Source organism: Daphnia magna, unplaced genomic scaffold, assembly GCF_020631705.1.
Source record: "Daphnia magna isolate NIES unplaced genomic scaffold, ASM2063170v1.1 Dm_contigs273, whole genome shotgun sequence".
Lineage (NCBI taxonomy): Eukaryota > Metazoa > Arthropoda > Branchiopoda > Diplostraca > Daphniidae > Daphnia > Daphnia magna.
The window spans coordinates 15001-27989 of NW_025533214.1; the positions used below are offsets into that span (position 1 = coordinate 15001).

Consider the following 12989-nt stretch of genomic DNA (forward strand, 5'->3'; position numbering starts at 1 on the left):
ATACGCTATCAGGCGGAGGCATTGAAGGGTTTGCGAGACAGAGAGTATGCTAGACAGAAAATTGGGAAAAAAAAAAAAAAAAAAAAAAATAGGATAGCTATATGTTTTAGGGGGCGGTGCTAGATATGATTTAGACGCTTTGATTTTACTATAAACTTTATGAGTGCTTTGATTAGGGAAGGGTTCTTTCCAATAGAGGAGAGGCTCGGAGGCCAGATTTTTGTTACTTGGAAGCATTTGTGTCGAAAAATTTGGCGAGTTTCATTAAAGATAGGGCATCTGAACATGAAGTGAGTAACTGATTCTTGATCGCGCCCACAGCTGCACATAGGAGAAGCAGCGTGAGTAAAACGGTTTAGGTAGAGATTTAGGCGGCAGTGGCCAGTGAAGAGCTGTGCTGCCTGATATGGTATGTTTAAGTCTTCAATTTTATCAGCCGTTGTTGGGTTTGGGAAGAAAGCCCAGGTGAGCCGTCCTGTTGAGCTGCGCATCCATTCAGTGTCCCACCGTCTTCTTGTGATATCAGCTATGGATTTCTTCATTTGCTTTTTCTCTGCGGTTGTGATCTGATGGCTTGCTTTCAGTCGGCTGCCTCCTTCGTTGATGATTTTGGTTGCGATTTCGCTGGAGGATGGAGTGAAGGATTGTGATTCTGCTTTCGTTAGAAACTTATAAGTCGTTATTTCTAGTATTTTGTAGTCCGCTGGTGTTAAACCGGAGAGTACGAGGCTGGCATCAGTGGGGGTGGTTTTGAAAACTCTGAGTATGAGTATGGCTATTCTTCTTTGGATATTTCTTAGTTTCTTCCTGTTTGATGACATGAGGGCTGCCGACGCCCATGCTGAGCAGCAGTAGGTCAGCATAGGTTCAATGACGCAAGAGTACAGGAATTTCAGTCGTTTCCTGTTTAGGCCCCAGCTTAAGCCGAGACATTGTCGAATTGCGTGTGTTGTTCTTAAGGCCGTGTTGCATTTGTTTTCTATGTGAAGGTTCCACTTAAGTTGAGGGTCGAGGGTAAGGCCAAGGAAAGTCGCTTGTTTTGATGGCGGGACTGTCACTTCCATGATCTTGATTGGGGTGGTGAAAGGAAACCTTTGTCTCTTGCGCCAGTCGAACATGACAAAGGTTGATTTGCTGGCGTTGATACTTAATTTTATGGACTCTAGCCATTTTACAATCATGCTGCATGCAGTCTGAACGTTCAGAGCGGCCTGGAGTGGGTCTGCGTCGGAGCAGCATACTGTGAGGTCGTCGGCGTATGCTATGAGATATGTAAGAAAGGGGAACTTGATGTCGAAAACAGCATCCATCAGCGTGATCCATAGGAAGGCGGATAGAACACTACCTTGCGGACAGCCCGTCGGGATGTTTGTCTCTAGGTCTTCGTCGTCAATAGTGATTTTTCCTCTCCGTTCTCTGAGAAAGTCTTTGATTGTTCTCACCAGGTACATTGGGCATCCTTTGTTTATCATAGCTGACAGGATTGCCGGGCTCCAGGCGTAATCAAAGGCTGATTTGATGTCCAAGAAAATCGTCGCTGTATATTTCTTTTGTTTAAAGTTTTCTTCGATGTGTGAAATGAGCGAGTGTGCTGCCGTTTCCGTTGACCTGCCCTCTCTGAAGCCGTGTTGGCAATTGTTGAACCAGTTTTGTTCTTCTGCAATTTTCTTCAGTCTGGTGTGGATGACACGTTCGTAAATTTTTCCCATAGTATTTAAAATGCTAATTGGTCGATAGGCTTCAGGGGAGAGGTATGATTTCTTCCCAGGTTTCGGAATTATGCAGACTCGCGCTATCTTCCATCCACTTGGGAACCAATTATTTGTTAAACCTGCATTCAGAATATTTAGGAGTCGATGTTTTATGGCTGGGTAGGCGATAGTAATTAGTTCACAGGAAATTTGATCTACACCAGCGGCAGATTTCTTCTTTAGTCCGTCTAGGGCTCTCGTTTGCTCAGCCAGGCTGATATGGAAAGTTGATGTTTCTTCGTTGCTTACGCTGAGCTCTGTTGTTTTCTTCTCTACATATTCTATTGTTGCTATATGCTCTGCTTTCGATGGTGGATCTAGCTTTATTAGGTGACTGGCCATCATTCTTGTCAGCTTTCCTGGATCGCTTTCTATTTTGCCGTCTGCTGTCATAAGCGCAGTGAGTGAGCCGGTCTTGTGCTGCTTTGTTGATATCGCGCGGATTGCCGCAAACATGTCTTTGTTTAGATTCTCCGTGCAGAATTTTCTCCATGTCAGTTTTTTTTCTTCTTTGAGGCATCTTTTAAATTCAGCTGAAAGCTTTTGGTATGCTGTTCGATATGTCGCCGTGAAAGTTGCCGTCTCGCATTTCTCCTTTGCTCGGCCCCACCTTCTATATGCGGCTCTGCATTTCTTCCTCAGGTCGTATAGTTTTTCGTTCCAGAATGGTTTTGCTGCGGGCTGTGAGGTCTTTTTGACGATTCGTGTTCTGCTATGATTGGCAGCCTGTTGGATCTCTGTAGTGAGTTTCTCCACTTCTTCTTCAAAGTTTTTACGCTGAATTGTTGTTGTAGTTATTCTTTTGCTAATTGAAGTTGCTTCGTTGGATTCTAGTGGGGGATCTGTGGTCCCTTTGACAGCTTCCAAAAATTTCATCTGATCGATTTGATCTGCTGGTGGTACTAGTCTCCTTCTGGTTCTATTGCTCTTGTTTCTTTGTTGATGTGCGGTGAGGGTCACTCCGAAAATTATATAGGGGTGGTCGGACATTGACGGTTGATTGAGATAGTCCCAGTAGGCAATTTTTGTCTTGTCGCCAGCTGCTGTGACGTCAATGAAAGAGGTACCTGGTGGTATAAAAGAGCATTCGGCTGGGTCTCTATTTGCTATGTTCAGATTATGTGCAGAGATGATCTGTTCTAGTGAGTGGCCGATTTGTGTTGTAGAGCTGCTTCCCCATATTTTGTTTCTTTCGTTGATATCTATAGCAATGATGGAGTTTGGTAGTTGCAGACCCAGTTTATTTATGGCCGTCTTTATTAGCTTTTCTTGGTTTCTTGCTGAAGGGCGACAATACAGGGAGACAAAACACAGTGAGGTGTTTTCATGTTTTATTTCTATTCCAGCCATGTTGTTTTCAAATTCTTCTGGGAATTGAATTGGAATGCTTTTAAACTGATCTTTGCTTATTATACAGGCTCCATAAGCATGGTCGTGTTTATTTAGGTTGTGGTGGCATTTATAACCTTGTGGGATGTTGGGGACGAAGGTGTTTTGTTCGGTAACATTAAGTCGAGCGTATGGTTCTTGAATAAGCGCAATATCTACTCCTTCTTCTAATATGGTCTTTTCGAGTACTGTTGATGCTGCGGAGCAGTGGTGGAGGTTTATTTGGATGCAATTTAGTGAGGTCGGTTGCTGTATTAGATGGTATGTTGCCTTATTCGTATTCATTATAAGCTGAAGAGAGTACGGTACCTGTTTACAGCTTTTATCTGCTCTGGGCATTTTGAGTCACCTGCAAAGTGGCTGAGCTTGCAGTTCGGGCACTTGTGGATGGTGGCTTTGCAGCTTCTTGTATCGTGATTCTGCGCACATTTTCCGCATGTAGCTGTCGCTGCGTTGCAGTGAGTTGATGTATGGCCGTACTTGTTGCATTTATAACATCTCCTGACTTCTCTATTTACATCGATTGGCACAAATTTTTATTCTCTTTATGCTTGTGTGAATTTTTGCTCTGTATACAGCTTCATCTCTCACTTCGGGCGAGTTGAAAAATAGTTTGATGTGAATCAAATCTGGTTCCTTGCATTTGTGTATTTGTACTATTTTGACTAGTGAGTCCTCAATAAATCCGTTTCGGAATTCGATTTCTTCTTTGAGTTCTTTCAAATCCCCTTCTGGGTAAAGAGTCCTATAGCTGGATACAGTTTAATTTGTGTTTTGAGATCATTGATAAAACCTTTGCATGTTGTGTTGTTTGTTAATATCATCCGCGCCTTTTCCGCATCCTCTTGATTGGGGAAGGTTATATACCCTTTGTCGTCTTTTCTGTTCACGCTCAGTGGGACTGGATTGCCTGCTGCCTTTGCGTCAAGTAAGTTGTCGATGAGCTTGATGTTCAACTCCTTGTCCGCGCCGCTCGGATCTATGGAGAACGCGAGGGTGGATTGTGCGTATTTGTGGTTTGCTGAATTATTTGTTGTGCCTTTGGTAGCTGCTGCGTAGGACTTGATTTCTTGAATGGGCGGTTGATTCGCTGTTTTCTTATAGGATTCAAACATCCTGTCCGCAAAAGCAATTTTGTAGTCAGTCATTATTTTTTGTTGTTGTTTTAGTTCCTCTTTTGCTTCCTTGAAAAAGGTTTGTGTTTGTTGGAGTTGGCCTTGTTATTTCTTAGCGGCTTTGGTCACCGCTATGACGCGTTCGATAAGCTCGTCGTGGTTCATTCCTTTCAGTTCATTTTCGTCGGCGTATAGGAGGTTGTTTACAAATACCTCATATGCTTTGGGTTCGTGAGCTGGGAGGGAGTGCGGCTTCTTTGGTGCGCCTTGCTGCATTGTAGAAGGTGAGATAACTTCTTCATTTGTTCTTTTTTGTTGTTTCGGGCCCATTTGCGACGTGTTTGTCGCTATTTCCATATCTCGGCAGCTAGGGCAAACTTTATAGTTGCCTCGACCTAGGCCTTTGGTGTTAAACTGAAAATCACATTTGGTGCATTTCCTGTTCTGTCCTGACGTAGCTGGAGATGCAAGTGATGTGTCTAGAAATACTTCATTATTGGTCCCACTTGTCTCAGTAGTATGTCTACTCTCGTTTCCATCCATGCTTTGCATGAGCAGAGCAGGCGGATTCCAGGGTAGATGTCTGTAACTTTCTTTGGCTATCGCGCCGCTGATTCGGAGAATCTGCGCGGGTGCCTTGGGCGTTACTCGCTACAGCTGATTTTGACAGGTAGGTAGGGGGTAGATCTGGCTTTGCTGGCCGTTATGTAGCTCACTTACACTTTTAGTTTCTCGAGAAGGATAGATAAAAGGAAAACAACTGTTGCGCCTTGGTTGTGCACCACGAAATTCGCTACACAAGAACACTAAATTTTGCTGGGTATGAGTCTAAGAATAGCCTTTAAATTGAAAAAAAAATAGATAGCAAACAAATTCGAGCGACTGCTTGTTGTACGGGCAGAAGAGGTCCGTAGATCGAAACTACGCTCTGCTAGTAAAAAATCGAAGGTGAAATATTAAGTCGATACATTTACAGAATTAATAACTAAGAAAAGTAGTTTATTAATACCAGTAAACAAACTGTTGAAAATGATGTGTAACGAATAAATTCATAAAACAGCACTAATATTCTCAGCATCGATGGTTCAGTGGTAGAATGCTCGCCTGCCACGCGGGCGGCCTGGGTTCGATTCCCGGTCGATGCATTTTACGTCTAATATTGACATTTCATTTAAAGAATCCCTAGGCGACCGTAACAAACACAAATTGCGACTAATCAGTTTCCCTAGTTACGTCACCACTTTCACGAACCCTAAGTATATCGCTACATGCAGTTGGCGAACTTCACCTTCTCTTAACATTACTACATTTTTGGTAAGCTACCACTTACTTGCGCATCATTAATATGCAATTTGAAATAAAAGTATTATTGAATGCAATTGTCAAATGGTTTACACGTCCACGAAGTCTAATGATTATTGCCCTGGAATAGCTGTCACTCTAACGTCATTGAATGATACATTTAAACATGAAATGCTGAACAAACCCTCTGATCTCGACGTGATTTGAACACGCAACCTCCTGATCTGGAGTCAGGCGCGCTACCATTGCGCAACGAAATCCAAAACAAAATGTTTTGTTTTGCAATCAAATAATGCACAACATTCAAATGCATGTGCTACGTACGCCATTTAATTTTGTTTTTGGAGATCTGTAGTACATCATTAAAGTTAGGCAGAAAGATAATTTTACCTCGTTTTTAAGAAATATTTTAGATTTCAAGATAATTTAGAGTTATTGTGTGTATTTCATTAACCTTGTGAGTAGCTTTAGAATAGTGGTAAACATGCGCTGTAAATGTTGAAGGAAGATCCCAGTGAATATTGGTGATAAACTTGATTGACACGCCGGAATCAGATAGATATACTAGGCAGATGCTTTCTGTGCTTTCCTATACTATAGAGGCCAAGGAACTTCGACAGTTAAAGAGACTATTTCGGACTAAAAGTTTTTTCGTTAAAGCACGGATGGTAATCAAGTTGCTGATGGGTAAGAGGCTCCAAAAAATACAAAAACATTTCGTGTTGGTAGGGAGCAGTAGTTGCCATTATTTTGCATCGATGGTTCTGTGTTAGAATGCTGGTTACCCGGTCGATGCATTTTAGTAACACAACAATTTAAAATGCTACGAAAGGTGTAATTGGAACGTAATGCAGACATTCAATTGCAACAGCAGAGTGGCGCAGCGGAAGCTTGCTGGGCCCATAACCCAGAGGTCCGTAGATCGAAACTACGCTCTGCTAGTAAAAAATCGAAGGTGAAATATTAAGTCGATACATTTACAGAATTAATAACTAAGAAAAGTAATTTATTAATACCAGTAAACAAACTGTTGAAAATGATGTGTAACGAATAAATTCATAAAACAGCACTAATATTCTCAGCATCGATGGTTCAGTGGTTAGTTTATGGAGGGGTTTCCGGAAGGGGAATGAACATGTATGAGGTAGTTGCATTTTAAAATATTACAAAAATTACATAAATAAAATATGAGGGAAAGAATCTACTAATCTACTGGGTAGGGAGTTTCTACGGGAAAAGGGGGGATATCCTCAGCTTCGGGGTTTGGTGCACCATGATGGAAATTGGCACACACCATATCCATTGATCCCTGGATCGCTGCCAATCGGGCCTTGAATCGGAAGGCACCCCAGGATCTTCCGTTGATTCCGAGAATCGAACGGATTTCGTCGTTCCTGGGGTACCATGATCCAAGAGACCCGACAACCAGGGGGAGAATCCTCCCATGCGAAGAATATTTATCATATTTCCGCTGGTAGGCATTCTCCATACTCCCTGGTTGGTCATAGCAGACCACGACGTCAACCATCACCCGGGAACCGGATAGTTGAAATTCAACATCCGGTCTTAACCTTTGCCCGGGGATGGCAATGTTGATCGTGACGTCGTGTCCCTGCTTGACTAGCAGCGACTCCAAGAGATCTTGGATGGTGTTGTGCCTCTTGGTGGCGAGCTGGAGACCTTCTTCACAGTGGTTAAGCAGATGAAACCCGGTCTCGTTTTCCTTTCCGCATCGGCGGCAACTCGTATCTTGCTCCTGTGAGTAAAACCACGAGTGCCCCCGAAGAGGAAGGATGTCGAGCCGGGCCCTGTGAAGATATCTCCAGTCTCGGAAGGAGAGGGGCGTACGGCAGGATACCAGGCGAGCCATGTCTTTCGACTTGTCTTCCAGGGAGAGGCCAGTGGCAACTACTCCCTGGTGGCTCTTGTCGGAAATTAGGTCCCTGGTATAGCGCTGCCGAGCTACTTTCCGAAGTCCGCGGACTGCCTTGACTGGGCTTACGGAGACGTCATCGGCGACAATTCTTATATTTTCATCGCCGGATACATCAATCCGCACTCCCAGTCGTTTGGCAGCTTGGCGGGCAAGAGTCCAAAGATTGGACCCTGCCTCCGCGTACCTCAGTCTGTAGAGCCCCCCATTCACGGATCCCGAAAGATATTCCCCAACTGGCAACACTCCTGGATGCTCGTTTCTGAACCCTCGCCGGATGGTTTCATGGAGCTGCTCTCGACATATGTTCCTCACTGTAGGGTCTCTACAAGTGAGGAGCTGAGCAGCCCTGGCGATGGTCCAGATATCGGCATCATCAGTGAGGCGGCATGTTCCTAGGCCTCCAACCCGCCGGTCCGCGTAGAAAAACGGGACCGTTGCGTGATTGGGAAGGTTGCAAATAAGGCCTAAGAACTTCCTACACTCAGTGTCCAGTTGGGTGAGGCAGTCTTTCAGGACCCGACCCGAAGCGAGGTGATGGGAAAGGGAAGGTAGAAGGTGGCTACGGAAAATCTCAAGTTTTTGCCATGGTGCGAGGTGGGAGGCGGCAATCTTGTCAAGGTTAGGGATAAGGTCAGTGGGAGGACGAAACCGCAATTTCCCGCCGATCGGTGTACCAAGATATGTCTCTTGGTCGTCTGGTCCCAAGCACCGAATGGGTTGAGTACCGATTCGGCACAGAGCCTCAGACGGCTTGCCTTTGTCAATGACCAAGCAAGCACACTTCCCGGCGTTGAATTGCAGCCCTAAGGTGTCAGCGGTGAGGGATAACATGTCTAAAATATTTTGGAGCTCGTCAGGAGAATTTGTAACCACGGCAATGTCGTCAGCATATGCCGTGGTCTTGACGAGTGAGCCAAATAATAAAAATCCGGGGTTGATATTGGACTTTCCGGCCCTGACGAGGGGCTCGGAAGCCAGATTAAAAATAGGGGCGCTAAGAGCGTCACCCTGACGAACACCTGCTGTTGGGGAAATACGAACAGATTCTTTCTGAACGGCAAAATCCATCCGATTCCCCGAGTAAATGTCCGCCAGGATGCGCCGGAGGTCGTCTGGTATCGCAAGAGAAGCAAACAGCTCTCCAAGAACGGCGTGAGGAACAGAACCAAACGCATTGCACATGTCTAGCCATGCTATAGACACATGCCTACGTTTGGTCTTTGTCTCCTCGACAACGGTCTGCAAGAGCTGTGTGTGCTCCTGGATACCATGGACCCCCGGGAGGAAACCCTTTTGCTCGGGAGATAACCAGCCAAGATCTGAGGCGACCTCTGTGAGTCTCTGGCTGATTACTCCCGAGAACAGTTTGTAGATGGTCGGAAGAAGGGAAATTGGCCTAAAGTTGGAATAATCGCTAGTGTCCCCTTTCTTAAAGATGGGGACTGTTCGCGATATTTTCCAACAGTTAGGAATTCCAATCTTCCAAACTATTCTACAAACTGTTTCCAGCAAGATGCAGTCGGGGTCGAGGGCTCTTAGATGTCGATATTCTAGGCCATCGACCCCTGGTGATGTATTTGTAGCCCGGCGAAGTTTAGCCTCAAGCTCTTTTTGGCTAGGCGCACGATTGAGGAAGTCCATCTGGTCCCTTGATGGATGGGACCAGTCGCAGGTGTCGTAGAGTACCCTCGCACTCTGGCACTGCTGCGAAGGTAGACTCGAGCGGTGGTAAGTCCTCTCGAGGTATTCCTCCGCAGCTTCAACAGTGCCATCGTACGAGGGTGAACGATCTCCGAGCACCTCTCGAACGGCTCTTCTTGGGTAGATATTGAAAAGCCGTTGAATCTTCCTCGCTTCGTAGGCCTTGAGCTTGATCTGTCGCCGGGCTCTCTGCATCTGCCGGGTTTGGTTTCTTTTTCTACCATTAGGGTTTCCTCGGGGTTTTTCAGGGCTAGGGTCTTCTAAAATCTGTGCTTTGGGGAGCCAGTCAGCAGTGCAACGTTCGAGGACGCCTTCAAGATCAAGAAGAGTCTCGCAGCTCAGAAAAGCAGGTACCCAGAGACAAGCGAAATCGCTGCCTCTTTGGCTTTGCTCTTCTGAGCTGTCTTGGCTGCATCTTCGAACATTTTGCTGACTGGGGAAAAAGGGTTGGGTCTCTTGAGTGGGATCAGGTTGGGGCCCTTCCGGAGCTACAGGTGGTGGATAAGAAATTTCTTGTAGAGGGAGTTTGTAGAGCCAACAAAAATTTTGTGTATTAAAAGATGCGGTGAACTCCCTCTCAAGAATTAAAATGGGGCTTTGGGTAAAATTTGCTGGAGATTGGGCATTACCAGGCCCCTCCTCTTCGATCGCCGGCATTCCCATCACGGATAACTCTTGACGCTCATCTTCTGTGACAGCGATCTCCTCTTGGAAGGTCGCTACCACAGAAGAATCCCGAACAGAGGTATCCGCGTTGAAAAACCGTGGCGACCGGATGGAGGGTGATTGCTGTGGTGCTGAGTGCAATCTCTGGTAATGCCCTTTTAGTGTAGGGCCATCTCCAGCAAATCCACACACTCCGCATTCCCAATATTTAACTAGTCGGAGTGTGTGGGCTGTCTCTAGGTGTCTGTGGATACTACCCATGGCTCTGGTGTTAGTTGCCAAGGTAGTCCACTCACACCTAGGACACTTCGTGGGTTTTCCCAGGGTATTTTAAAATGATTTTGTCCCCTTCAATTCTGGAAGGGGAAAACGTGGGGAGAGAAGAGTGAGCGGGATTAGGAGACCCCTGCGAACCATCCATTGCAGATGCAATGGTAAGTTCGAGGGATTGGCGGAGAATACTGGAGGAAAGGGACTCAGTACAAGGTCTTGCATGTCTGCCGGCTGAAATAAACGAATTAAATTCCTTTTTACAGCCAAGGCAGACATACTGGGTGGTGTACTGAACCCCTCTCCTAGAATGTCTTTCTTTTATGTGTGTCTCCGCCAATTGTCTCTTGCGATCCCCAGACCAGGGACCGCTACCTCGCTCACCTTGACAGGATTTCTCCCCACATTTTAAAATGTTTGGCAGAGGAACTGGGATTTTAATGATTGTCCCATGGAGTCTTACTCTAGTAGAATTTCTACTAGATGCTCCTTCCTCTGCCATTGCTACCCTGGGCCCACTTACATATAAGAGTGTAAAACAGAAATTCTTAGGAAGTAAAAACAAAAAATGAAATAAAATTCGGAAAAATATAGGGAGAAAAATTTAAAGACCAATTAAAAATATGAAGAAAAATATTTTTTTTATAGGATTTTAGAGGATTAAAAAATAAATAAATAAATAATAAGGGAAATGGGAAAAAAAAATTAAAAGAACGGAAAATGAGATGAAAAATGAATATAAATAAACAAGTAGAATGGAATATTAAAATTACAGAAAAAATAGTATTGAATAAAAGCAAAATATTTGTTTTTGTAAAAACAGAAGAGTTTCTCGGATGAAGTTAGATAAAAGAGAAGAACAATATAACGAGCTAAAACATAACATCAATAAAAACCCAGAGCCCTTTGAAAACACGTCTGCTCTCGACAAAGTCTAGCAGAAGACCCTCAGTGGTAGAATGCTCGCCTGCCACGCGGGCGGCCCGGGTTCGATTCCCGGTCGATGCATTTTACGTCTAATATTGACATTTCATTTAAAGAATCCCTAGGCGACCGTAACAAACACAAATTGCGACTAATCAGTTTCCCTAGTTACGTCACCACTTTCACGAACCCTAAGTATATCGCTACATGCAGTTGGCGAACTTCACCTTCTCTTAACATTACTACATTTTTGGTAAGCTACCACTTACTTGCGCATCATTAATATGCAATTTGAAATAAAAGTATTATTGAATGCAATTGTCAAATGGTTTACACGTCCACAAAGTCTAATGATTATTGCCCTGGAATAGCTGTCACTCTAACGTCATTGAATGATACATTTAAACATGAAATGCTGAACAAACCCTCTGATCTCGACGTGATTTGAACACGCAACCTCCTGATCTGGAGTCAGGCGCGCTACCATTGCGCCACGAAATCCGAAACATAATGTTTTGTTTTGCAATCAAATAATGCACAACATTCAAATGCAAGTGCTACGTACGCCATTTAATTTTGTTTTTGGAGATCTGTAGTACATCATTAAAGTTAGGCAGAAAGATAATTTTACCTCGTTTTTAAGAAATATTTTAGATTTCAAGATAATTTAGAGTTATTGTGTGTATTTCATTAACCTTGTGAGTAGCTTTAGAATAGTGGTAAACATGCGCTGTAAATGTTGAAGGAAGATCCCAGTGAATATTGGTGATAAACTTGATTGACACGCCGGAATCAGATAGATATACTAGGCAGATGCTTTCTGTGCTTTCCTATACTATAGAGGCCAAGGAACTTCGACAGTTAAAGAGACTATTTCGGACTAAAAGTTTTTTCGTTAAAGCACGGATGGTAATCAAGTTGCTGATGGGTAAGAGGCTCCAAAAAATACAAAAACATTTCGTGTTGGTAGGGAGCAGTAGTTGCCATTATTTTGCATCGATGGTTCTGTGTTAGAATGCTGGTTACCCGGTCGATGCATTTTAGTAACACAACAATTTAAAATGCTACGAAAGGTGTAATTGGAACGTAATGCAGACATTCAATTGCAACAGCAGAGTGGCGCAGCGGAAGCGTGCTGGGCCCATAACCCAGAGGTCCGTAGATCGAAACTACGCTCTGCCAGTAAAAAATCGAAGGTGAAATATTAAGTCGATACATTTACAGAATTAATAACTAAGAAAAGTAATTTATTAATACCAGTAAACAAACTGTTGTAAATGATGTGTAACGAATAAATTCATAAAACAGCACTAATATTCTCAGCATCGATGGTTCAGTGGTAGAATGCTCGCCTGCCACGCGGGCGGCCCGGGTTCGATTCCCGGTCGATGCATTTTACGTCTAATATTGACATTTCATTTAAAGAATCCCTAGGCGACCGTAACAAACACAAATTGCGATTAATCAGTTTCCCTAGTTACGTCACCACTTTCACGAACCCTAAGTATATCGCTACATGCAGTTGGCGAACATCACCTTCTCTTAACATTACTACATTTTTGGTAAGCTACCACTTACTTGCGCATCATTAATATGCAATTTGAAATAAAAGTATTATTGAATGCAATTGTCAAATGGCTTACACGTCCACAAAGTCTAATGATTATTGCCCTGGAATAGCTGTCACTCTAACGTCATTGAATGATACATTTAAACATGAAATGCTGAACAAACCCTCTGATCTCGACGTGTTTTGAACACGCAACCTCCTGATCTGGAGTCAGGCGCGCTACCATTGCGCCACGAAATCCGAAACATAATGTTTTGTTTTGCAATCAAATAATGCACAACATTCAAATGCAAGTGCTACGTACGCCATTTAATTTTGTTTTTGGAGATCTGTAGTACATCATTAAAGTTAGGCAGAAAGATAAT

General features: G+C 43.9%; 3 non-coding genes and 1 pseudogene across 3 annotated transcripts; 2 read left to right on the forward strand and 2 right to left on the reverse strand.

The window, feature by feature from the left end:
- Positions 1 to 3859: 3859 nt before the first annotated feature.
- Positions 3860 to 4798, reverse strand: LOC116936023 (annotated as a pseudogene).
- Positions 4799 to 5329: 531 nt separating this feature from the next.
- On the forward strand, positions 5330 to 5400 carry Trnag-gcc. Its single transcript has one exon. It is a non-coding gene; the product is annotated as a tRNA-Gly (tRNA).
- Positions 5401 to 11483: 6083 nt separating this feature from the next.
- Positions 11484 to 11555, reverse strand: Trnaw-cca. The gene has a single exon. It is a non-coding gene; the product is annotated as a tRNA-Trp (tRNA).
- An 821-nt stretch (positions 11556 to 12376) lies between these two features.
- Trnag-gcc lies at positions 12377 to 12447 on the forward strand. The gene has a single exon. It is a non-coding gene; the product is annotated as a tRNA-Gly (tRNA).
- Positions 12448 to 12989: the final 542 nt, after the last annotated feature.